Source organism: Sceloporus occidentalis, unplaced genomic scaffold (genome assembly GCF_023333645.1).
Source record: "Sceloporus occidentalis isolate IW3139 unplaced genomic scaffold, rSceOcc1.0.p SCAF_31, whole genome shotgun sequence".
NCBI lineage: Eukaryota > Metazoa > Chordata > Lepidosauria > Squamata > Phrynosomatidae > Sceloporus > Sceloporus occidentalis.
Genome location: NW_028317011.1, coordinates 6785001 through 6812835, shown reverse-complemented (window position 1 = coordinate 6812835; position 27835 = coordinate 6785001). Strand labels below are relative to the sequence as shown.

The 27835-nt window shown below is 48.9% G+C and overlaps 1 pseudogene; it reads left to right on the top strand.

The window, feature by feature from the left end:
• Window positions 1–20002: 20002 nt before the first annotated feature.
• On the top strand, window positions 20003–20615 carry LOC149298783 (18S ribosomal RNA; annotated as a pseudogene; the record flags this gene model as incomplete).
• Window positions 20616–27835: the final 7220 nt, after the last annotated feature.

Here is a 27835-nt window from a genome sequence, read left to right as displayed (position 1 = left end):
GGAGACCCATCAACCACTTGGATATGTATAGGAGCCGACTTGATTAAAGTTGGTATGTGCAGTTGCTTGGCGAAGTCCTGATCCATGAAGCAACTGCTGGCTCCAGAGTCGATGATAGCGGAAACGGTAGTAGAGTTATTGGTCCACTGTAAAAACAAGGAGATGTATAGGTGAGGAGAACCGTCTTTAGGGAAGGAACTTAGGCAAACTTTATCATGTGCGAGCTTACCCTTAGGAGGGCGTCGTGGACAGGCATAGATGAGATGCCCAGGTTGACCACAGTATAAGCAGATTGTTCTTCCTACGACGAGCTTTCTCGGTCTCTGACAGTGGACCACGTGCCAATCCGATCTGCATTGGTTCTTCCGTGGGTATGGTCACTGGAGGCTGGATGGTAGGAACAGCAGGAAGGAAGTGGCGTCTCGGGGGAGGAAAGGCTGAAGCCGCGCATTCCAGGCGTCTCTCCTGAAGTCTGCGGTCTAGCTGTATGACCAAATATATAAGGTCTTCCAATGAGTCAGGAATGCCCACGCGGGCCAGTTCATCCATCAATCCCTCGGCCAGACCCAGACGAAACTGATCCAAAAGTGCTGGTTCGTTCCACTTGCTTTCCAGAGCCAGGCATCGAAACTCAGTCACATATTCCTCCACTGGCCTCTTCCCTTGACGTAAGGCACGTATGGCAGTATGTGCAGAGGTAGTGCGAAAAGGGTCATCAAACAAAGTGTCCATGGCATGACTGAAATCGGCCCATGAGTTCAGGACAGGATTGTTGGTGCATAGTAAATGATGAGCCCAGATTTGTGGTTCACCCGATAGTAGGGAAATAACAGTTCGTACCTTCACGTGATCAGAGGCATAGGTTCTGGGTTGGAGTGAGAACAAAATTTGGCAGGATGTCATGAAGGTACGGTAACAAGTTCTGTCTCCTGAGAAACGTTCGGGAAGAAGTACCTTGGGTTCAGGAGCAGCAGCAGCAAAGGCCCCCTCCATAGGTGGAAGTGGAGCAGTACCAGAAGATAATCTCCCAGGGGCAGGGGGATTAGTCTGAAGTTCATGAAGCTGGTGCTGCATATGCGTATGGCTGGTTTGGAGGTCCTGGAATGAACGTGTAAGTGCAGTAATCTGTCCAGAGATCGCTGAGAGAGCATCAGCAATTCCTGCGGATTCCATGTTGGGGCTAAGTTATTCTGTGAGGTTCGTCTTACCAGGAGGAATCCGGAATGCAGGAATGGAACACACTTGCTCAGAACAGAACACGCACAAGGGGCCTGGTCAGGGTAACAGGGCGCTTGGCAGTGTAGCTGTAAGCACGGGTGGTCAGAAGGAAGCCATTTAGTAGACCAGGGTCAGGATGCCAGAGGTACACAGGAACCGTAGGATAGCCAGAGTCAGGATGCCAGAAGTACACGAGAACCGTTAAGCAGACCAGGGTCGGATACCGGATAACAAGAAAGCAACTTGGAATACTGGAGGGTCTCACGAGATACAGGAAGCACCAGTATAACTGAGCACTGAGGACAAGGTAAGAGAGGTTTAAATAGCCGGGGGGGGGGGGCGTTCCCCGACGTCCGGGACATGATCGCGTCCTGCGTCGCCATAGCGACGCAGCGGAATCCGGTCGGCGGTCAGCCTCATAAATATTCATGAAGCGGCCGCGCGCGAGAGCGGCTGCTTCAAGTTCCAACGAGCGGTGCCGGCGTTTCTGCCGGGGGTGAGAAGAGGACGACCGGGAGCTGTTTAAGGTAGGTGCCTTACAGGATCCCCCCGCAAGACGCGACCTCCGGGGGCGTGGATGACCTGGCTTGAGAGGATGTAACTTGTGAAACCTTTGAACACACATGGGAGCATGGACCTGACTAGCAGGTTCCCAGGTCTTTTCTTCCGAGCTGCCCTTACAAACGCCTCTTCATACACACATACACACACATTAACGCTTGCCCGTACATGCAAACATACTGACTCACACTTGCCCTAACATACACACACTTTCAAAATACAAACACACTCTTTCTCTCCTTTCTCGTTAAACCTCCCTATTTTCTTTATCTTTCTTCTTTCTCCTTACATCACCCCTTTCTCCTCATCTCTCTTCTTTCTCATTATCCTTTCAATTAATTGGTGTCTCTCTGTTCCTAGAGAGTTATAGCTAATTGGGATAGGAAACTTGCAACAATATTTCCTTTTAACCTATATAAACTTTGTGATTTGAAATTGATAGGGTGATTCTGTATGTGCAAACATTGACAGTCATGATGGGTAAGTGAGGGTTGAGCACGCTTAGTAATACTATATAATTAATATAAGCTTTTATGGTAAGTGATGGAAACAAGATGCACTAAGTGATTGACTTCATTCACTTTATTATATCAGATTGAGAATATGATTAAAAATGGAACTAAATGAATTACTTATAAACATATGAATTAATAAATGTATTAATTAACATACTAATTTAATTGGCATCATGTATGATTTATCAAACCATATTGAGAACATGTTTATAGACATGATCATATACATATATACAATAAATAAATAAATGAACAAATAAATACACTTATAAATGTATACACCGTCTCAATGTTACACACAATGCACACACAACAACTAATCTGATTTTGGCTTTACAAAAAGTGAATAAATTAATGATCATCATCATCATCATCATAAATTATTATACATTAATCTAATGTATTAATTAGGTGGATTACTGTGCAGTAAGATTACATTTTGTTACAGCCGTCCAAATCATAATACTGGGCACTTTTCGAGCAGCAGCTCCTATTGGATACTTGACTCGAGTGTTGGTGATGTCCCTAGGAAAGGAATTTCAATGTCATATTTTCTGTGCATTAGTAACATAGAATGTAGGATCGCTTTAGTTACCTTGGTTTTTTATTTTACACTGTTGTAGTTTTAGTACGATAATTGAATGAATGCTATTTCTTGCAATGAGAATGCAGATGACACTGGTATTAAGGTTTATATCAAATGGATGCACTTCAGATATTCACTAAAGTGACATAAGTAGCTTTTGCACCAATAGCTACTGGTTATTAAAAGTTTTATTTTTAATGCATACAAGACAAAAGTGACAAGGTTACCAGTGAAAACAATATGATGAATTATTATATGAACGTAACTTTCAGTGAATAATCCTCTACCAACAAAATATAAAGAAAAAACATCAATATTTCCCCTATTTCACAGCTGCTACCCTAGAACAGCATTCTGCAAAATGTGAACGAAAAGAGAGAAGGGACAAGATTGTGCAGTCTCTCACCCAAATATTGAGAAAATAAAAGTTGATTGCACTTACGAGAAGTTGAGTCCAAGAGAAAATTAGATTATTTAAATTAAGCCTGAAACATTTACCATTCACACAAAGCTAACACCGCACTAGAATGGTTGAGGCATCTGGATGATGACCTGTCTAAACCTTAATTGGCATTAAAAAATAAAATAAATGGTTTGCAATTCAGCTCCCTGACAAAACCCCAAATAATGATTGTGGATTGTAGCCTATGACTACTTAAAAAGGCAACATTGAAATAGTTAGAAAACAACTTTTCCTAATTTACTAGGGTGTGTAGACACATACATTCCATCTTATCGCAAAGGTGGCATCCTATCACAGTACCACGCTTGAATTCACTGAGCTCTTCTTTTTTTCCACTAAAGTCTGTAAATGCAGACTGAATGGCTAGGTGCTTGATTTTTACATTAAGAGGCGTGTCCCAATACTTTTCCCATATAGTGTATAATTAGCTGCAAAATATATCAATTTAACAAAGGACTAAACAGACATCAAAGCAAATATCAGCAAACATAAAAATATTTATATTTGCTGACTATATTATATTGTCTCTAATGAGCTTCTGCTGAGAATACAGTGTTTTCTAACATAAAATTAGAAGTCTTAATTTGATCCTATTAGGCTACGAGTAGTGGAATCGCTCTGTTGTAATTGTGAGACATGCACATCCTTTGACTATATGTATTTGAACAATTAGCGACCATTTTTTAATTTGTGCCCTGGGAGTTGAATTGCTAACTTGTGTGAATGATTTTAGCATTTAATCTTAGAATCATAGACTTTCTGCAAGAGTCTTAATTTTTGTGATTGACTCAAGCCCTAGAATATATTAATTAAGTTCTTATTTAACATTATGTTAATAAAACAACAATGTCCTCACAAACATATCATGTAAGTAAGAGGGGCATATGGGAAATGTATCTAGCCTCTGAATTAATTTGGTACTTAAACATCAATTAAAGATATCATTAAGAGCTCCCTATACTGGGAAATGCTGCACATCCACCGTTTTACTGTAACTAACTGGGTTAAAAAGCTTAGATTGTAGCAAATCACAAATTAAGTTTAACCAGCTAGAAAATAATCTTGGTATATTACCTAGGGAATACCTGGGAGCTCCGTAGAGTAGAACAGATGATTTCTAGTCTTCTGAATCAGCCTTTCGATCTGTCCAGGCAAGAGCTTTTATTCATGCCCAGTTATGGCATGGCTATATCCAATAGCCTAAAACACATTTTTTTTACAAAAATATAGAATAATGCAACAACAATAGATTTTAAAATAGAATTTGCAAATAAAAAAGGATAATATTCAGTCTGATAGAAAAATACATTTTTTACAGTAAATTATCAGCAGATCTCTATCGGTTTGTTTGCATAACAAAAATACTAAAACTGCAAAACGTTGAAAAGAACTTTAGTTGAATTGCAGAATCGATGAAGAACTATGCTGGAAATGTATTAATATACTAAACTGTTTTAACATTGTATAGATTGGCGGAGCAGGATCCTAAAAATATGGTATACTGCAATTTTAATGAAATCAATTTTTAATGGATAAAAAGAGACTCTCACAATTTCTACATTACAAACTATGCCTGAAAAAAAAACCACGAGATTCCACGGCAAAAAGTGACATATTCACAGACTTACGTCTAAGGAGCATTGGTTGCCTAGTAACCAAGGAGGTCTTTGTTGGCTCAGCAGTGTAGTAGCTCTATATTGCTTTCAGAAAATTATCTATACTGGAAAGGTCGGTGACCATGGGAAAATCAAATTAAGTAAAACTATTAACTGGACAAATACATTTAAAAAATCTTGTGGATTGGTTCCACATAATTAGTGCAAATATTGCTCCAAAGTGCACATGAATCATTAATACATTTCTGATGCATGCTGCTCAGATCTCTGCTGGGAGATTATAATTCAAAACACTCTCCTAGAGACTGATAAGCGTGTAGCTCATTGTTTGCAAGGTGATAAATTAAAGTAAGAGGCGTGTTTACAAATGTATTCAATGTCTGATATACACATATAATAATGTAACTAGTGTATATGAGGATGATACATGAACAATACATAAACCCATGTTAGAGTGTTTACAGATTAATGTAAACGATATATACATATTAGAAATCTACTTTATGTGTTAACTGTAGGAGCAGTCATCTCATCTTCCTGTTTTCTGTATGTTCCTCCCCATTAGGTTATTGCTTATTTGTTACTATATATACACACTATATATATATAAGGCTTGTGCATTTGGACTAACTTGTTTTTTTAAAACCAAAATGACTTTCTTCATGCATTTGTACGAATCTCCGACAATGAGGGGGATCCCTGACGAAACTGCTGAAAACTAATTGCAAAAGAGCCAAAATTACATTACAAACTGTTTTGACGCTTCTTGATGAGGACTGTCTTCAGTCCTATTCTTTTCTTAAGTAATTTAAGACAGGTGGCCATATATTCTACCAGTCAAACCTCTATTTTCTTTCTATAATATCATATATTATTCTTCATTGATAAATAAATATCGGTGACAAAACCAGTCATTATAATATATATATAATATTGGGGAAATTCAACCCTGCTCCATTGTCTGCCTGCCCAGTGCTCTTCTGCCATTGCTGCATGTCTTTGACCATCCTCACTCATATGCCAGTGCGTGCCTGCCTAGGGCCAGTGCCCTTGCTACTGCTGCTGCTCCTCTCTCATCTTCCTTACTCTGTGGAATAAATTCTTATTTCTAATATGGGGGGGGGCGGTATCAGGGGAGGGCTGGCAGCAGGGCCGGACTGGGACTGAAAAGCAGCCCTGGAAAAATTTGGAGACCAGCCCCATATAGTTTATCTCACGGTCAAGCTCTTATACCCACACGCACCCCTTATACATACCCGCGTCACACTATTCGCCATTCTTTTTATCTCATTATTTGTATTAAAATGCCAGAAAGCAAAAGTGTTAAAAGGCCCTAATAAATTAAATACATTACACATAATGGGATGAAAACATTTGCTACTGCGAACATTTTTAGATGAAAAAGTTCCATTTTATTCAGTGGAACAAAACACTGATCACATTATTCTTCACGATATTCTGGTAAGAAACTTTTATTTCTTTATTAATTCATGTAGACTATTTTTTTCCATATTTAATAAAAGCTATGATTGAGACATGTTTGGTTTTTATTTCCTTTCATTTGATAACCTACCCCCGAGTTATGCACCTCTGCCCCCAGGCTTGCCACTCTGCCCCCCTGATATGCCTTCTAACCCCCTATATGCCACTCTGCCTCCAGAAATGCCTTATACCCCCTATATGCCACTCTGTCCCATGATATGCCTTCTAACCCCCTATATGCCACTCTGCCTTCCCGATATGCTTTATACCCTCCTATATGCCACTCTGCCCCATAATATGCCTTTTACTCCCTGTCACTCTGCCTCCAGAAATGCCTTATACCCCCCCATATGCCACTCTGCCTCCCTGATATGCCTCAACCCTCCTATATGCCCCTCTGCCCCGTGATATGCCTTTTAACCCCCTTTTTTGCCATTCTACCTCCAGATATGCCTTTTGACCCCCTATATGTCACTCTGCATCCAGAAATGCCTCATACCCCTATATGCCACTCTGTCCCATGATATGCCTTCTAACACCCTATATGCCACTCTGCCATATAGAGGGTTAAAAGGCATATCATGGGACAGAGTGGCATATAGGGGGTATAAGGCATTTCTGGAGGCAGAGTGGCATAAAGGGGGTTAAAAGGCATATCATGGGACACTCTGCCTCCAGAAAAGCCTTATACCCCCCTATATGCCACTCTGCCTCCCTGATATGCCTCAACCCTCCTATATGCCCCTCTGCCCCGTGATATGCCTTTTAACCCCCTTTTTGCCACTCTACCTCCAGATATGCCTTTTGACCCCCTATATGTCACTCTGCATCCAGAAATGCCTTATACCCATATATGCCACTCTGTCCCAAGATATGCCTTCTAACCCCCTATATGCCACTCTGTCCCATGATATGCCTTTTAACCCTCTATATGGCAGAGTGGCATATAGGGGGTTAAAAGGCATATCATGGGACAGAGTGGCATATAGGGGGGTATAAGGCATTTCTGGAGGCAGAGTGGCATGAAGGGGGTTAAAAGGCATATCATGGGGCACTCTGCCTCCAGAAAAGCCTTATGCCCCCTATATGCCACTCTGCCTCCCCGATATGCTTTATACCCTCCTATATGCTCCTCTGCCCCATGATATGCCTTTTAACCCCCTTTATGCCACTCTGCCTCCAGATATGCCTTTTGACTCCCTATATGTCACTCTGCATCCAGAAATGCCTTATACCCCTATATGCAACTCTGGCATATAGGGGGTTAAAAGGCATATCATGGGACAGAGTGGCATATAGGGGGGTATAAGGCATTTCTGGAGGCAGGGTGGCATATAGGGGGACACACTTACATACACACACATGCCGATTTTTTTTGTTTTTAACAAATACAAAAAAATATTATACAGTACAAAAAATACGGCCGGAGCTACTTTAACACTTTTTTTTTATTTATATGGTAAGCTGGATCGGCTTGCCATATAAAGTAAAAAAAAAAGTATTAAAGCATCGGCCGTTTAGATTACATTCCAAGCAGTCTGATGGCCGCATTCTGATGGGAGCAGCGTGAGGGGTGAAAGGTCAGTGCGAGGGGGCGGAGCTTTCACCCCTCACGCTGCTCCCATCACTAGACGGCCATCGCACACGGCTGCTGGGTGCTGATGGCGGCCGTCCGCATCAGCAACCAGCGGCTGCTTTGATTTGATTTCGGGCAGCCTGGGGGGCAATTGCCCCCCTGCCCAGCCCGTCCCTGGCGCCTTCAGGGTTAGTCTGCCGGCCGCCCAGCCCACGGACCAGTCCGGCCCTGGCTGGCAGCCCAAGGACTGGGGGGCAAGTCTAGTCAACTGGCCCATTGCGCCACCAAAGCGGCTGCGAGCGACATTGAAAGCGGCTGTCATGCGGCAGTCACTCCACCGGCGCCTAATGAGATCAAAGCGACCGGTGTGCACGCACCGCTCAATGGCTGTGCCTCATCTCTTCATCCCACCCCTTTTAAGACGTGGGACAAAGAGCTGAGGCACAGCCATTGGGTCTGACTGCCGCATGATGCAGGGGCGTACCGAGAGTATTTGGCACCTGTGGCATATACTGTATGTAGCACCCCCCCCACACACTTTAAAACTGCATAGTTTCTATGGTTAGGCAAACATTGACAGGGGTACAGCATAACTATTATATACTGAGGCACACATTGACGTCAATGCGTGCCTATCACTATACATTGAGCCAGACACTGACAATACTGCACTACAACCCATATCACTATATACTAAGCCAAACATTGATGTGGTGTAGGCCTACCACGTCAGTGACTGGCTTAGTATATAGTAGGGATGCACCGAAATGAAAATTCTGGACCTAAACTGAAAATTCAGCATTCACTTGGCCAAAACCAAAAAAAAACAAACCAAAAACTTTAAAATACTTTATTAAAAGTAACTCACCAAAATTAGACTAAAAAAAAAATCAACAATATTAATTTATATATATATATATATATATAAATAACAGCAATCACACTCCTATCATGCCTAGGCAGCCAGTATATGCTGAATTCTGGGCATGAAAGGATGTGATTACAGCCTCCCTATGCCATGCTATCGCCCAACACTTACACATCCATGCTATCTGAAACCCTCATTCACAAACATTCAGCATAACACCCATCACTCTTACACACTATCCACTCTTCCTGAATCTTGTCCTACCTTTCTTCTGTCACTGTCACTTTTCCTCCTCCTCTTCGTTCTTCCTCTTCTTCTGTGTCCTGTCCTTCCGGTGCGGAAGACAGTGGGCATGGCTTCAGTGTTTTTCTCAAATCCCGGCACGCAAGTCCTGACGCACAGCCACAGTTGCCGCGACGGCACCCCTCAGATGAGCGGCAGCCGGGGCGGGCCGCCCCCCCGCCAGGTACGCTACCGGCACGACGGCCGCATTCAATCCAGCCGCAAACGAAGCGGCTGCGTTGAATATCCGTCTGCCAGCCATCCGGCCGGCCCACCGGCCCGAATTCAGGGCGGCCTGGGGGGCAATTACCCCCTGCCCCCCGGCCCAGCCCGCCCCTGGGCGGTATTGCGGCTGCATGTGTCTGACAGTCAGTGTCGGTCTGTGCCTTAATGCCCTTCGTTACTCTGGAGAATATATTCTTGTTCTTTTTCAAATATGCCCTGCTGTGCAGCTTGATTTCCTTCCTTACTCTGAAGGATAAATATGTTTCTACATTTGGAAAAATTAAGTGGGACTGTATATGTGCCAGTGTCTACCCAGTCCTGCCCTGCTACTACTGCTGCTGCCATATCACCTTTCTTACTCTGATGGATCAATTAATCATGCTGGTACAATTTTTAAAGAAATTGAGTCCCATCGCATGCTGCTGGATGCGTGTATCCATTGGTGCAGTGCTGCTCTTCCTGGCGATGGTGGTCCTTCAGTGCAAAATCAATTTTGTCAGAATCGATTTTGCTTGTGGTGCATAAGCCTAATATATATTAATTAAGAGTCATTACTTTAAAAACTACAGACTGCATTGACTAATGTTCAAGGGGAAGTTGACATTCTTAATACATTTTGGTGATTAAAATATGAACTGGTTTTAGTTATGCTGATTATGTTTATGTTTTATTTATCATGATCTACAAAGCAAACTGCTAAGGTATATAGGCTTCCTATTTATAATTAAATCAACAAGGAAACATTGATTACAAACATGTAGTGACACATATTATTCTTTTTCTTATGTAAATCATGTGTATATATATATATACTAATACCCTTATTTTGTAACTGCCCAGAATAGACAGTAGTTTAGCAATGCAGCATTGTTTAAGTCAATTGACCGCTATAGGTCAATGCTTTAGGTAGAAAAACGACATTTTCTCACCTCTGTCCATGGTACTGACAAAAGTGGCGAGGAATACAAAATGCACACAATGGCCAAGCCCTCTTTATTTTACATTAGACTTCACCCAGTAAGAGATTGTTAACATGTGCACTTAAATGTGTGGTGCTGGGAAAGTATGGTTTACAGAGGTTATGTCTGCCCTCCAGCTGTTCCAGTGACTTCCAGAGAAATCATCTGGCTGTTGTAAAATAGAAAAAAAGAAGCCGGATGCCTAGAATTCTTGATGAATAACTTGCTTTATTGAGCAAAAGAAAGAATCCAAAGTGCCAGCATATCAGAAATATCCCCTAAGTATGTGATATATATCTTCAAGCCTTGTTTCACCCTATCTTCCATGATACTATAGCTTCAAGATAATTACCTTGAGTTCTTTAATTTTGTACTGTAAACAGTTAAAATGTCCTAACTAAGGAATAAACCACTTATTAATGTTACTTTGCTGCATGGTTGTTATTAATTTTTATAAACGGGTACTAAAATCTCTATACATTACGCTCTAAACCCCATGGAATTAGAAACAGATACTAGCCGGTGGTTTCAAAGACCACTGATCAATGAAACGCAACTGACTTCTTTGAACCTTTGATAGCCCCCTATTCTGCAAAATGATCACTTTCTTCATGCGTCTCCTTTTACTATGTACATTATATTAAAGGGAGACTCCCATGAAAAAAATTAAATTTATTTGACCATAGAATAAACATCCTTTATCTGCAGACCTGAAGGCAGACATCAGTGATGTCATATTCTGGTTGAAATTCCCTGCTTAAACAACACACTGAGCTAGCTCTGTATGCCAATACTAAAGACCTTCTTGTCCAATTAAATCCTTCCCTTAATAGATTTTCCTTCATCCAAACACATCTCCGTGCACAGGATGTACTTACTGCCACTCAGCTCCAGCACCGGTTTGGCAAATGCTGTGGGAGTTTTTACTGCGCTGATTGGCTACTTCAAGTGGCCAATCAGTTACAGGAAAGTTCAGTTCATGATAGTGAGAGGGCAGCTGGAACAAAATGGCTGCAACTTCTAGGTCAGGTAAGTGATGTCTTTATTTAATTTTGAAGAATGCATATTATGTATTATCTTTATCACCATACCTTGGATCTCTCACTGTTTGACCCGACTTCTCAGGGTGAAGCAGGGATCAGTTATTATAGTGATCATCAGATCGTATAATAACAACATATCAACAAACAGAATTATACAGTTTTAGATTGTATAAACATCATAGAGGAATAGTCGGGGGGGGGGGAAACTACAATTGCAACACTGCAATACTTTAAACCAATTTCACACTTGAACTGGCACCTTTTTTGTATTTTTTGATAGATCATTGTTTGTGATATGTGAAATATATTGTTGTGTGATTCTTTTGAGGATTAGATAGCTTTATCTATATGTTTTTATCTCTTTGTTTCCCCTCCTTATTATTATGTCTTCAAATACTTTGTGAAAGAGCATCTGTCACTTCGCAAGCCATACTTTATAAATTATGCTGTCAAAGTGTTTTGTCAATCTATGTTGACTCAACAGTAGGCATGCCAGAAGAGTTCACCTCTAGAGCAATACAAAATGAGGTTTAAATAAATCATGTTCATTTATTAGTAGCCATGTTAAAGAAACGTGTCTGTTTAATCAAACCAGAAAAAATATTGGAAATAACTATTTATAGAGTTAGATTCCAAGCTGTAATTTTAGATGCATACTATTTCAATATTATTTTTGAAGGTTGATGTTTGAGAAATTAATTACATAATCAGTGATATTCCCAAGATGAACATTTTCCGTAAATGTTACTTCTGTCAAATATCTTATTTATTAATATTTCTTCTTTTCCAGCCAGTAAAGCACATAATGACTGGGCAGTACAGGAAAAATACACGGTTGTCAATGCTTTTATCAGCATAACTCAGGTTTTATTTTGATTTATGCGGTGTTGTGCTTCAGTGTAGAAAATGCTTCACTGGGGATTTCAATTGGATTTGAATCTTCCTTGTTAATCTTTCCTCTGTAATATAATGAAGTGTATCAGAACTGTAAAAGTACTGGTGCCTTTCCACGTTGGTTTATACAGGATTGTTAAGCAACGTGTTATTTAAATACTAGTGATTTATGGCATTACAAAGCTGTATATGCCAAATTTTGCAGAATTGAAAAAACAAAAACAAAACTTAAGTAACGCAAAAACAAAATCTAGATATTGCGTTAATGTATCTTATAGTGACTTTATCATGACAATACTATCATTTGCAATGAATTTAGGATTTTTCTAGCCTTTGGCTACAGAAAGTATAGATTTTATTACAGACAGGAGGGGAGTATTATGCATTCAATTCTTTCATTACTACTTCATCAGCAAATATCAAAGTTATTTAAACAAAAAAAATTGATGCAAAATAGTATGCAAATGTGGAACACAGAGTGTCCAATCAGAGCAGGGCACAGTCTATAAACTCCAAAAAATAGTTACCTTTTCACTATCCCAAACACCTGTGCTTATATAGACAAATGGAGGTTTTTAGTTTCACTCCAATGGCCATTAAAATGGAAGCTCGCTTGCCACGTCACGGCAAACCTCTTAGGCGAGTCCTACACTATACAATTCACCTCGCTGCTGTGAGCTAAAGGTAAAAATCTCTAATGAGACAAAGAGGGGTATTCTCTGAACCCCTACACATTTATTAGCCCTTAATAGGGACCACATTTGTCTATATAAGCACAGGTGTTTGGGATAGTGCGCAGGTAACTATTTTTCAGTGTTTGTTCTATGTATTTTGGGCTGATGAATACTATAGCCGTTGCTGCCGCGCAAGAATGATGGGAGTTTGAGCGCAGGGCTTTCTTTTGTGTGTTACAGTCTATAAACTGTCAGCCAACTAGTCTTCCTCTTTTGTACTGTGACTCCAACAAAATGAACTGCCTCCTGCCGTTAATAAAATCTATACTTTCTGTCGCTGAATGCTAGGAAAATCCTAAATTTTATCTCAGACAGGAGGCTCGTATTATGTATGTTAAAAGCTCCCATTGATTATGAAATATAAAATCACTCTAGATACATGTATGTCATGTTTAAAATAAAACGTCTTGATTGTCAAGATTGTAAGCTTGCGAGCAGGGCTCTCCACCTAATGTATCGGTTTGTCTTAGTCTGTGAATTCTCGTCTTGTCATACCCCTTGAATATATGTATTGTATTAAGCTCTGCGTAAACTGATGGCACTATATAAATACAAGATAGAAATAATAATAAACTAGCGTCAAAAGACCAGTCTGCAGCTTTGAGCATGTCAGGCAAAGAGCCTCCAGCTTGAAACACCTTTGTTGACATAGCACTTCTGGAGGAATGTGCTCCAAATATAGAAATGTCAATACCCGCCATAGACATGGTCGATCTGAGCCACCTAGGAAGGAAAGGTTTCCAGAAAGAAAATAAGGATTTCTGAAAGATTCAGTCTTGCATTCATATACTTCCAGACAGTTCACAACACGTAAAAAAGGATGATCCGGAAGGGAAGGATAGAGACAGATTAAATACCAGTTTTAGTATGTCTATGGATTTTAAAGCAGACACCATTAGGAAGAAACTATCTAAGATTTAAATGTAAAGGCTTAACATCAGATACACGTTTAAATGATATCAAACACAGTAAAACAGTACTTTTGAAAGATAAGAATTTTAAAGAGAAAGAATCATTATCACCCCATGATTCTATTAATAAATATAAGAACCAAAAGAAATATCCCATGTATAATGGTATTTGGGGCAAGGAGAGCTTTTGAAACGTATTTCTCTCAAAAGCTTGCAGATCAAAGGGTGATTACCCTTCCCTTCCATCGACATAAGAATGTTTAGCTGAAATAGCAGATCTGTATCCATTAATGGTACGGTAAGCTTTGCTTGAACTAAATTGGAAACAAAGAAAATTCACTAGATTGGTTACTTCTGAATCCATTTACCTTTCCATGCACCAAAATAACCAAAGTTTCAAGGCTGATCCGTAATTATCTCTGGTACCCAGAGCCCAGGCCTCTGAGTGTATGTTTTGAGATGAAACTTAACGTTCTGTATCTGTTCCGAATTCGTCGAGATCAGACATGTTACTAGATTGGCTGTTTTGAAGAACCCTCGGAAAATCTACCAGCATGCTCAGTAATTGAAGGAACCACGGTTGCATTGAACATAGTGGAACAACAAGGATTATTGTCGGTTTCTGTGGCCAAGCATAGTTCATTCCCTTTTAGTAGAAGCAGTTAGGGAGTATTTAAACAAGACAGAATAAATCCAACAAAAAATACCTGCACCTATTTGTATGCAGTAAAATGCACTGGAGTCAAATTTCATTATGGAAATGTGTCTGGATGGCTCTCTTTACACATACATCACCACATCAATTCAAATTCCCTTTGCATTTTGTACCATAAAGTTATTTGGGAATTACAAACAATAATTTAGTGTACAGTTAATATCTCTTTCACCATGGTGGTTTATACCTTTTTTGTGTACTCTAGGGAACCATTAAAAATAGGACCACACATTTGCATTAAACTTTTGATCAAATAAGAAAACGTTGAACTCGTTTCAAATAAAAAAGAAATTCAAACTAAAAAAGACCAACAAGCCTTATTTAGAAGTATTTTAATAGATTTGCTCTTACCTTTTCTTAACCGATTCCTTAATGTTTTGTCTGTGTTGTTCCTGCAGATATGAGATAAAATAGGCAATTTATTACAGCCCATGGTCATCAACTATGGTTATTAAATAGATAGAGTAATTTATCACAGATAGGTCCAATAGACACAGTTCAGCGATGATTCCCAAGACAATTTGGATCAAGTAACATATCTGAGACGACCGTATACATGCAGTTCCCATATAATGCTCTATACTTTGAAACAAATGACCTTTTCTGGATCATACTTTGTCGAAACCTGGTTACTGGGAGACTATATCAATTTTCCTGTTTTTACTGAAATATCATTTTGATTTTCAACATTTTAAGCTCTCTAAGTAATCATGCATACTTATCTATGTTTAAGTATATCCACATACATATTCTAACTGGCACCAACACCAATGATAAAATAATTGAGATTTAACTGTTCATTAAATATTTTAGCTCCTATCATGGAATGTTCACATTTTAGCCAGGAATTAGTTCCTCCTTCAGTAACGAAGGTTTTTGTACCCTAAATACCAAATTTTTGCCATTGTTACCATATGTTGGTTTAATCCCTTTTCCATGTTAGACATTACACAAAATGTATTCTACACAGAGGATGCCCCTACTAAACAATGATGCCTCATAAATGGCTGGCTGGAATGGTAAATTCCTTGGGATGTTTTGCCTCATTTTTTGGGATGTACTGGTAATGGGTTAAATAGTAGGTTTTGTTCAGTTTGAGACCATTTTTTATAATGTTGTAAACAAAGTTATCATCACAACTGTTTATATTCGAAACAAATGCTAGATCTTGTTGGTTAAAATGCACATTTGAACTTAAGGTTTTAGTAAAGACATTTTATGAGCTCAGGAAGGTATTTCTCACCTCTTAAAAATTAGGAACAGCTCTTTCAGATAATGGTAACATCGCTAAATATACCTAAACATGTAAGGTTCTATTTGTTTTCATTGACTCAATAGGCCATTTGGCTAAATATTTTCTTGAAGATCTATGTATTTTAGTACAAGCCTTTGAAAATCCAAATGGTGGGCTGGGTGTTTATTTTAGTCACTTCAGTACACTCAGTTTTGTATTTAAAAGCACTGTTTTCCAGAACCAGTAGGAGACTTTTTTGAAATTGTATTTCCATTATTCATGTACAAGAATATCAGTTATCATAGACATGCAAATACTTTATCCATTCCAGGCAGCACTAAAGCTTTAAGCGATGCTATTTGTAATGCAAAACAAAGGATGTCTCGAATTATGAAATGTACAAGTGCACATTATTAATCATTATCCATTAGTCATTGTTCTATTGAACAGCAGCTGTTACTAAGGTCTGTATGTTTGTCCAAATTAACTTGTAAATACTTGAGACTAGAACACTTATCTACTTGTAAGAGTTGTGTTTAATGTCGCCAACAAATTGTTATCATCCTTTCCACTGACCCAAGAATCCTTAACCCCTTCAATCCCGGAGAAATTTTGCCATTTTTGCGCTATGTCGGTTCAGCGATGATTCTCTTTTACTGTGAATAGTGTACCCATATAAACTATATATTGTTTTTTCAAGGAGAGATAGAGCTTTCTTTTGATACCATAGTTGGATGATTAGCTGAAAATTTAGAATTAGAAATTTAGTAAAAAGTAGCAAGAATTAGAAAAAAAAATCTGTGTTTTTTTCATTTTCCCTCTGAATCCTCACAAAATTAGGTAAAAAGACAGAAAATTCCATCCAGATTTATCCATTTAGGTGTCCTGTAGATGTCGATGTGCCCAAAGTGCCCGTTCCCGGCCGCATAAGTTGATCGCGGCCGGCCGGCAGTTTTGCTCTAAGTCCCCGTTTATGGCAGGTCAAGTTGCTTGAGAAACCCTGGAAGTCAATGAGGTCGGATTTGCCGGCCGCATCCGACCCTCGCTCCATCGAAGTCGGCATGCCTTGCCGGATTTTCCCGGTGGTGACGTGGAACTCCGTCCCGGTTCGCCAGGGACGTCAGGCACCCTCCGCCGGATATATAGGGAAGCTGCTGCTTGTTCCAGAGAGCCGGCTCCCAACGACCTCGCGAAGCCCAGCCCGGGTGCCGGCCAGGTCCCGGCCCCGGCCGGTAGACCTCCGAAGGTCCCGCCCGGGGCTCCACGGAACTCGGGACGCCCGGCCCGGGTGCCGCACCGGCGGTCCAACCCGCCCAAGTCCCGGGCCGTCTCCCGGGAACACCACCTTGGGGCAGACCCCCGAGGGTCCCGCCAGGGGCTCCCCGGACCTCGGGAGGACCAGCCCGGGTGCCGCACCGGCGGTCCAACCCGCCCAAGTCCCGGGCCGGGTCCCGGAAAGACCACCATGGGGCAGACCCCCGAGGGTCCCGCCAGGGGCTCACCGGACCTCGGGGTGCCCAGCCCGGGTGCAGCACCGGCGGTCCAACCCGCCCAAGTCCCGGGCCGGGTCCCGGGAACACCACCATGGGGCAGACCCCCGAGGGTCCGCCAGGGGCTCCCCGGACCTCGGGGTGCCCAGCCCGGGTGCAGCACCGGCGGTCCAACCCGCCCAAGTCCCGGGCTGGGTCCCGGGAACACCACCATGGGGCAGACCCCCGAGGGTCCTGCCAGGGGCTCCCCGGACCTCGGGAGGACCAGCCCGGGTGCCGCACCGGCGGTCCAACCCGCCCAAGTCCCGGACCGGGTCCCGGGAACACCACCATGGGGCAGACCCCCGAGGGTCCCGCCAGGGGCTCCCCGGACCTCGGGGTGCCCAGCCCGGGTGCAGCACCGGCGGTCCAACCCGCCCAAGTCCCGGGCCGGGTCCCGGGAAGACCACCATGGGGCAGACCCCCGAGGGTCCCGCCAGGGGCTCCCCGGACCTCGGGGTGCCCAGCCCGTGTGCCGCACCGGCGGTCCAACCCGCCCAAGTCCCGGGCCGGGTCCCGGGAAGACCACCATGGGGCAGACCCCCGAGGGTCAGGCCAGGGGCTCCCCGGACCTCGGGAGGACCAGCCCGGGTGCCGCACAGGCGGTCCAACCCGCCCAAGTCCCGGGCCGGGTCCCGTGAAGACCACCATGGGGCAGACCCCCGAGGGTCAGGCCAGGGGCTCCCCGAACTTCGGGAGGACCAGCCCGGGTGCCGCACCGGCGGTCCAACCCGCCCAAGTCCCGGGCCGGGTCCCGGGAAGACCACCATGGGGCAGACCCCCGAGGGTCCCGCCAGGGGCTCCCCGGACCTCGGGAGGCCCAGCCCGTGTGCCGCACCGGCGGTCCAACCCGCCCAAGTCCCTGGCCGGGTCCCGGGAACACCACCATGGGGCAGACCCCCGAGGGTCCCGCCAGGGGCTCCCCGGACCTCGGGAGGACCAGCCCGGGTGCCGCACCGGCGGTCCAACCCGCCCAAGTCCCGGGCCGGGTCCCGGGAAGACCACCATGGGGCAGACACCCGAGGGTCCCGCCAGGGGCTCCCTGGACCTCGGGGTGCCCAGCCCGGGTGCCGCACCGGCGGTCCAACCCGCCCAAGTCCCGGGCCAGGTCCCGGGAATACCACCATGGGGCAGACCCCCGAGGGTTAGGCCAGGGGCTCCCCGGACCTCGGGAGGACCAGCCCGGGTGCCGCACAGGCGGTCCAACCCGCCCAAGTCCCGGGCCGGGTCCCGTGAAGACCACCATGGGGCAGACCCCCGAGGGTCAGGCCAGGGGCTCCCCGAACTTCGGGAGGACCAGCCCGGGTGCCGCACCGGCGGTCCAACCCGCCCAAGTCCCGGGCCGGGTCCCGGGAAGACCACCATGGGGCAGACCCCCGAGGGTCCCGCCAGGGGCTCCACGGACCTCGTGCAGCACAGCCCGGGTGCCGCACCGGCGGTCCAACCCGCCCAAGTCCCGGGCCGTCTCCCGGGAACATCACCTTGGGGCAGACCTCCGAGGGTCCCGCCAGGGGCTCCCCGGACCTCGGGAGGCCCAGCCCGGGTGCCGCACCGGCGGTCCTACCCGCCCAAGTCCCGGGCCGGGTCCCGGGAAGCCCACCTTGGGGCAGACCTCCGAGGGTCCCGCCAGGGGCTCCACGGACCTCGGGAGGCACAGCCCGGGTGCCGCACAGGCGGTCCTACCCGCCCAAGTCCCGGGCCGGGTCCCGTGAAGCCCACCTTGGGGCAGACCCCCGAGGGTCCCGCCAGGGGCTCCCCGGACCTCGGGGTGCCCAGCCCGGGTGCCGCACCGGCGGTCCTACCCGCCCAAGTCCCGGGCCGGGTCCCGGGAAGCCCACCTTGGGGCAGACCTCCGAGGGTCCCGCCAGGGGCTCCCCGGACCTCGGGAGGCCCGGCCCGGGTGCCGCACCGGCGGTCCTACCCGGCCCCGGTCCCGGCCGCGGATTTGCCGGCCGCATCCGACCCTCGCTCCATCGAAGTCGGCCTGCCTGGCCGGGTTTTCCCGGTGGTGTCGCGGAACTCCTTCCCGGTTCGCCAGGGTCCTCAGGCACCCTCCGCCGGATATATAGGTGAGCGGTCGGCGTCGACCGCCACGACCAGGACAACGACCGATCTGGTGCCCCGCGCCGGGCCGGGGAAGGCAACCCTTGCTCAGGCGGTCCCCGGCGGGCCCCCTGGTGCAGGCGAGCGGCCCGCCTCCCCGCGCACCTCCCGGCGCGGACCCCCGGGCCCACCGCGGCCCGGCCCGCGGCCCCGAGGTCTCTCCCCCGGGCCGGGGGAGAGCCGCCCCGGGCGCTGGACCCCCCTCGCAGGCGACTGAGTTTGCTCGGCCCCGGACTCCCAGCGGCCCGAAGCCGCGGCCGGTTGGGGCTACCCGCGGGCGCTCCACGTCCCACCCCGGGTTCCCCCCGCCGCGGAGCACGCACCTTCCTTTCTCCCGGCCCCGAATGAAGGGAGGGGGAGCGCGCGCTCTCCTTCCGTCCCCGCGGCCCCCTCGCCGCGTCCCCCCTTACACAGACCCGATCCGAGGGCTGCGCCCCCGGCGCCCGCCGCCTGCCGCCGCCGGGCCCCCGCGTGACGACGGGAGCTACCTGGTTGATCCTGCCAGTAGCATATGCTTGTCTCAAAGATTAAGCCATGCACGTGTAAGTACACACGGCCGGTACAGTGAAACTGCGAATGGCTCATTAAATCAGTTATGGTTCCTTTGATCGCTCCATCTGTTACTTGGATAACTGTGGTAATTCTAGAGCTAATACATGCCGACGAGCGCTGACCCCCAGGGATGCGTGCATTTATCAGACCAAAACCAATCCGGCGGGCTCGCCCCCGCCGGCCGCTTTGGTGACTCTAGATAACCTCGGGCCGATCGCACGTCCCCGTGACGGCGACGATACATTCGGATGTCTGCCCTATCAACTTTCGATGGTACTTTCTGTGCCTACCATGGTGACCACGGGTAACGGGGAATCAGGGTTCGATTCCGGAGAGGGAGCCTGAGAAACGGCTACCACATCCAAGGAAGGCAGCAGGCGCGCAAATTACCCACTCCCGACTCGGGGAGGTAGTGACGAAAAATAACAATACAGGACTCTTTCGAGGCCCTGTAATTGGAATGAGTACACTTTAAATCCTTTAACGAGGATCTATTGGAGGGCAAGTCTGGTGCCAGCAGCCGCGGTAATTCCAGCTCCAATCAGGGCTGGGCATCGGCTGCTCACTGTGGAGTTGGGAAGCGAGGGGAGAGGAGGTGTTTTTCTTTGTTGGTGGAATTTGTTTCTTTACTTTTTGGTGCTGGACGTTTGCTACCCCGGGGAAGGTAACTGCCTTCCCGGGGTCTCATCATGGCCTCCACCCTCATTGAGGAGTGGAGGGGCCGCATCTCCACCATATGTGACAGTTTGGTGTACACGGAGGACGGCATCTTACTCCCATCCCGGGAGGCTGCAGGAGCTGTATGCACGGCTGTGCGTCGGAACATGGCGGCGCTCGAGGCATACACCACGGCCTTGAGCGCCAAGATAGCCATGTACAAGAAGGGAGTCGGTCTGCCCCACCATCTGAGGGTCGACCCGACTTCCCTCCTGTTGCAGGGGGCCCTCCATCTACGGGCCCTCGCCCTCAGGGACGCCGGGGCCAGGGCCTTGGAGACCGCCGAGGCGAGTGTGAATACGAACCCTGAAGATGAGGAGGCGGTGGAACAGGGCCCTTCCTATGCCCAAAAGGCTAAGGTGGGGCTCCCAGTACCTGCGGAGTCAGACGGGGAACCCCTCAGGCAGGCCCTGGCTAACCTCCAACAAGAGTTGCGTTCCCTGGGGGAGGAGAAGGAGGAGGTTGCCGGACAGCTGAAAGAGCTCCGGCAGCAGAGCAACAGGGTGGGGAGTCGTCATCGCGGCCCCATACGGGAGCGGATCGTCTCCCTGAAGGAGAAAGAAGCGGAGTTGGCGAGACGCACAGCCCAGAACCGTGACCGCGTGCGGTTCCTGCAGGAGAAGCTGCGGGAGCAGGAGGTGGAGGAGTCGGGGGTACCACCGACCCCGGAGGACCCGGAACCGGTGGCGCCTACATCACCACCGCCACCGCCACCACCACAGTACGACGGGACCCAGGAGAAGTCCGCTATACGAAGGCCGCTGATTTTTTCAATGGAGGAATTGGACGAGGAGGAGGACATTAAGATCCAAGCTGCGCCACGGAGGCGGACAAAGAAGACCACCAGGAGCAGGCCCGCTATCCAATCGTCCGGGGAGGAGAGCGTCGGGGATACCCCCCCCATCATGTCCGAGGAGGAGTTCCCATCCCTCCCGGCCCGGGTCCCCGACGCTGCTGCCGAGGATCCGAGAGCGGGCCCTTCCCGTCGGAGGGCCAGGGACACTATCCCCGCCGGTCTGCGTTTGGCCGGTGAGCCCCGGGGACCTTGTGTGAGTACCTTCCCCGATGTACCTGTCGGTATGTCCCCTGTTGTTGTCATGTCCCCTGTTGTCCCCCCACCCCCAGTGTGTGTTCCCTCTGTAGTACGTTCACGTTCCCCTGTCTGTGTCCGTCCGTCTTCCGTGACCCCCGTCGGGGCGCGGGTTTTGTCACCCCCGCGGCCGGCTGCTGCTGCCGCGGGATCCGTGCCGGCGCTCCCGGCGGCGTGCCCGCCTCCTTGTCCCTCCAGAGGGATCGGCGGTTCTGTGGCCGCTCCCCCCGTTGTAGTTGGTCCCATCCACCCTGTGGTGGTGGACCTAGTTGTCCCGGCTGCTCCTGCGGCTTCGGTGTCCCCGGAGGTGCCGTCCTCCGTGTACGGGGCCGCCGCTAACCGGGCTGCCCTCCCCCTGTCCAGACTACTCCGGGCGGAGGAATCGCCCGGAGTGCAGCTAAAAGAAGCTGCCGTTGCGAGTGGGGCTGCCGCTACCTGGGCGGCCCGCCCTCTGTCCCCACTACTCCTGGCGGAGGACTCGCCTGGAGGGCAGCCAGAGGCGGCTGTTGTTGTGAGCGGGGCCGCCGTTACCCGGGTGGCCCGCTCCCCGTCCAAACTACCCCGGACAGATGATAATCTGTCCGGAGTTTTGCCGGGCGCCGCGGCCGAAACCGCGGCGGTTACAATGGAGGCAGTGCCGGGTGCGGCTGCGGTCCCCGCCGGGGTCACTCCGGCAGCGGTGCCGGTGACCCCCGGGGCTCCCGCAGCCGTGATGCCGGTTGCTGGCTCCGCCCCCGTCGCGGCACAGGCCGCCCCCCCCGGTAATCTTAAAGTCGCACCGCACACCACACATTCTGTATGCCAGGGGACCGCGGGACCACCCGCGATGGCCCCTATAGTCAGGGTGGGGAAGAACCCTGGGGGGCAGAACCCCGGGAGGTCGGCGGTGGCCCGGGCTGCGGGGGCGGCCGCTGCGGTCAGGGCTCCTGCTCCGGCCGAAGGGGGGACTCCCACCGGGGTGACACCTTCCCCCGCCGTGACACAGGGGGTCGCTGCGGTGGCCGCGGTACCCGCCGATGGGTCCACGGGCGGGCATGGTAGCGGGGCCACGGGGGGGTCCACAGTGCCCATAGTGCCCACTCCAACGGTGGCCCCAGGTGTGACACCCGCAACCGCTAACGCCTGGGCGGCGGGTCCCCCGAAGGTTCAGGTGCCACCACCAGGCAGGCGGGCTACGGGACTCCCAGCAGGGCAACCCATGCGGAGAAGGAACGTGGTCCGCCTGCTGCACGTAGCGGAGGGATCCGTGCCCGATAGGAAGCGGGTGGTAGGGGCCCTGAAGGACCTGGGCTTTGCGGTCGCGGACTTTTTCGCCATCATCCACGTTAGCGGCACCCCTGAGTATGACATCAGTTTCATGTCCCCGAGGGGTCTGGAGAGGTTCTGGACCCTTTGGGAGGGGGTGCCAAAGTCCGGCGACAGCCTATGGGCCCGGTTCAATGTCCAGGCCATATCGCGCCAGGAGGTCCGCAAGGTGAACTTCCTGGTGCGGAATGAGTCCATACCCGTCGCGGACATACTGGTGTGGGCCCGCAGATACGGGGAGGTCTTGACCACCCCGGTCAAGACTCTCTGTGAGGACGGGATCTGGAACGGCGGCTGGACGGTCAACATCCGTCTGAAGGAGGTACGGGGTCTCCTACAGCACATGCCCAACTCCTTCTTCATCGGGACTGACCGGGTATCGTGCTTCTATCCCGGTCAGCCCCGGGTGTGCCACAAGTGTGGCTCGCCCCGGCATTTCAGCATAGGGTGTGATGTCACCAAGTGCACCCTATGCGGTGTTGTAGGACACTCCAAGCAGGAGTGCACTACTATCCGTTGCAACCTGTGCGGGGTGTTGGGTCATTCCTACAGAGCGTATCCTGAAGCCCAGCACAACTTGGACAGTATCTGGGAAGGAGAGGGCGAATTCGCAGAGGAAGACCCGCGGCCAGTTGTGGGGGGCGCTCGGGACAAGGCTCTACCCGACGCCCCAGGTACCTCCTCCGGCACCGACCCCGTAAGTAACATCATTGACCCGTTGCCTGTCCGTCCAAAACAACGAATGTCTCACCCCATTTCTGTCTGTACTCCTTCCACAGGCATCACCACACGATCGGCGTCAGGACCCCGAGCCGCAACCACGCGGGATGAGTCGGGGTGGACGACTGTCGGTCCGAGGAAGGAGACCCCGACTCAGGAGGCAGCTCGGAGAGGTCCGGTAAGATCCTCCGCCTCTGCTAAGACCCCTTCCCGGGGGGATCCACCCTCCACACTAGAGGGGGAGAAAGTCCCTTCGGGACGGGGGAGCTCCGGGGCCCCGAAACCCAAATCCATCGTTGTCGCTGCCGCAAAATCATCAGCGGCGGCGGCCGTCGCTGAAACCGCTATCGGCAAGACGTGCGGGGACATACCAGTCCAGAACAGGTTTAGTGCCCTGATGGACTGGGGTACCCGCATGGAGGTCGAGGAGGCGGCAGAGGCGACGGCGGTAGTGGCGACAGTGGCGGGGGAGGGTGGAAGGGCCGCGGAAGCTCGAGGACACCTGGCAGAGGTGGAGGATAGCGAGTTGGTAGAGGTGCCGATTCCGGAGGAGGACGCCTTGCCCGCGGGGCTCTCCGCGAAAAGGTACCCCTCAGACTCGGACGGTGAGAACGTACGGAAAAAGGGAAAGTCTCCTCATTCTCATCACCCTTGATGGCGACTCTCCCCATACTATCCTTAGCCACTCATAACGTGGCTAGTATTAAGACGTGCAGGGCCCGATTTATAGCCTATGATAACTGGCACAGGGAGAACTACCATATAATCTTTGTCCAGGAAACCCGCCTGGACTCCCTGGGGGCCCTGCATGCAGCTAAACGCGATTGGAGATGGGGGCACTCCTTTTTTTCACTAGCCACGGAGGGCTACGGGGGAGTTGCCATCCTGTTCCAGGGTGTGGACATAACGTTCAATAGGGTGATTGAGATAACGAAGGGTAGGTGCGTAGTTCTTGATGTGTCGGTAGGCAGGCAGCCTCTCCGTCTGATTAATATCTATGCCCCCCAGACCAAGTGGAAGAGGAAGCGTCTGTTTAACGAGATAGAGCCTTTCCTCTACACGTCCCGGCATATTGTCTTTGCTGGTGATTTTAATACCGTTACTAGGACCAAAGACAGGAAAGGTGGCAAAGACAAACCGGGATACGACGCTTTGGCCCTTACTAGAATAGTCAGGCAGGCAGGCTTGGTAGATGTGCATATTAAGCACAACCCAGACCTCACAGGTTACACATATCAGCGAGGTAACTGCCAGAGTAGGATAGATAGGATTTATGTTAAGGAGTCTCTTCCGGTGACGGCACTTGTGCTTAAACCGGTGGAGTTCTCCGATCACCTTATTCTTACCTGTCTGTTAAATGTCTCGCAGGCTCCGCTAAGAGGTAAAGGGATTTGGCGACTTAATTCTGACATCTTGACAGAAGGCTGGGTTCAGCAGGCTTTCGAGAACTTCTTTCATGACCAGGTCACCGTTGCGGAATTCTGCACGACGAAGTCTGAGTGGTGGGAGATGGTGAAGGTAAGAACCCGTGCCTTATTTCGCTCTCTTTCTCAGAACATCCAGTCCTCAAAGTACAGGACTTATCTCGGGCTCCTGTGCAAGTTAGACTGTCTGGTGTCGCAACGAGGTGATCCCGGGGACATCTCTAGGGTCAAATCCATGATGAGGACGTTCCAGTATGACAGGTATGCCTCCTTGCTCAAGGAAAGGGATCATGGGGCTTACCACTCACCCGATCCTTTTCTTAGTTGCAAAAGGAAGGAGTCTGCTAAGATCATTACCTGTCTGCGGAACACCCTCGGTGTCCTGGAGGAAACTCCTCGGGGGATACAGAGGGTTGTCCGCGATTACTATGTGGAGCTCCTCGGACAGAGGAGACCCTGCCGACATCAGGCGGACGACTTTTTGATGGGTCTTTCCCTTCCTGAGATTGATCATGGAAAGCTGGATGAGTTGGTTAGCCCAATCACTGTCAAGGAGGTCACAGAGACAATATTAGAGCAGACAAGGAAAAAATCTCCGGGCCCTGACGGTCTTACGGCCGAATTCTATCATGCCTTCTGCGGTCTCCTGGCCCCTAGTCTCACCGAAGTTTTTAATGAAAGCCTGGAGAGGGGGATACTCCCTCCTTCGATGAGATCCTCGGCAGTGATTATGCTAACTAAGCCCAGAGTTGTCGACACGGCTGATGTGGGGAACTGGCGACCCATATCACTCTTGAATGTCGACAGGAAGGTTTTGGCGAAGATCATTTTTAAACGTTTGCAGGGGGTCGCAAGTGAGGTCTTGTCTGATTCTCAATACTGCACCGTGAAGGGCAGAACTGTCTTTGACGCCGTCTGCGAGGTCAGGGAAGCCATTGAGCGGTGTAGGGTAGAGGATGGGGATAAGTATCTCTTGGCACTTGATCAGTCGAAGGCGTTTGATCGGGTGGATCATTACTATCTGTGGGCAGTCTTGCGCAGGTATGGCTTGCCGGGAAAACTTATCAATTGGCTGATTTCTTTATATAGAGGGGCCGAAAGCTTCACTCTTGTTAATGGATGGAGAGGCAAACCGTTTAAAATCCGATCTGGGGTGAGGCAGGGCTGTCCCCTCAGCCCCCTCTTGTACGTCTTTGCTATAGATCCCTTCATCCGAAGGGTTGATGCAAGTCGTTTAAGAGGAGTGGCCCGAACCCCAGGAAGGCCCTTACGGATACTGGCTTACGCTGACGACATCTCTGTGATTGTGTCCGACACACAGGAGGCAGTCACAGTGGATGAAATGATGAAGAGCTATTCTGCTGCCACTTCCTCCCGGATTAACCGGGACAAGAGCGTAGTTTTCTGGTGCGGGAAGGAGGGGAAGCAATTCCCTCTCCCCGACGGTTTCCCAGTGGCCCGTGACCAAATTCAAATCTTGGGGGTTAAGTTCGGACCGGGAGACTACTCGTTGGTCAACTGGACCGAACGGTTAGCCGTGGCCTGCAGCAAGGTAGACGAGTGTTGCCGGTGGAAACTGACCTACAGAGAAAGGGTTCACCTGATTAAAACCTACATATTGCCCCTGTTTACGTACGTCAGTCACACCTGTCTTTTGCCATGTAGCCTTCACTCGCGGGTGTTCGGTTTGTTCTTTCGCATGTTGTGGGGGAACAGGCTCAACCTCATTAAGCGGGAAGTGACGTACCTAGCCCGGCGACACGGTGGGTTGGCCATGGTTAACCCAGTTGTTGTCCTGACTACTAACTTTCTGAAAAGGAACTTCGGGCCTCTCGGAAGAGATGACCCCCAGACACCGGGCTGGGTGCACAGTTTCAGGAAATGGGGAGACCCCTTTTTACAGGACTGGTTTATGGGCGGGAGAGTGAAAAGCATGCGTGTTCGGCACGGCTCCTATCTCCCGACTTCGGTAGCCCAGGGAGTGAGGTTGTTACGCCGGTGGAATGTGACGGTCGAGGAGGTCAGGGATACACCCAAGCGAGTCCTTGACTCTAGGGTGCTGGCCACTCACTTTAGCGTTTCGCTGGCCTTGAAAGACTGCGCGCCACGGACTCTCGCTTCGGGATTACAAAATCTCAATTCCGAACGACTGCCCGAGAAATATCAGGACGTGGCGTTTCTCAGTTTTCACGGTAGACTATATGTAAGAGGGAATCTTAAGTACCGGAACATAGCGGATCGCGGTTGTCCCCGGGTGGAATGTTTCGGGAAAGTTGAGTCCATGGACCACTTTCTGCTTGAGTGCCCCTTTAATGTGGACGTTTACCGGGGGGTGTCAGTCGCCTTAGGTATCCCATTCCTCTCTCGCATGTCATACGCGGAGTGGGTCTACGGGACGACCAACAGCAGGGGGCAGAGGTTTAATTTGAGCACTGTTTTTCTAGTTAGCGCAGTTATTAGATATTTCACGTGGCACGCTAGATGTCAGGTTTCCATCCGACAAAAGGTCCTTT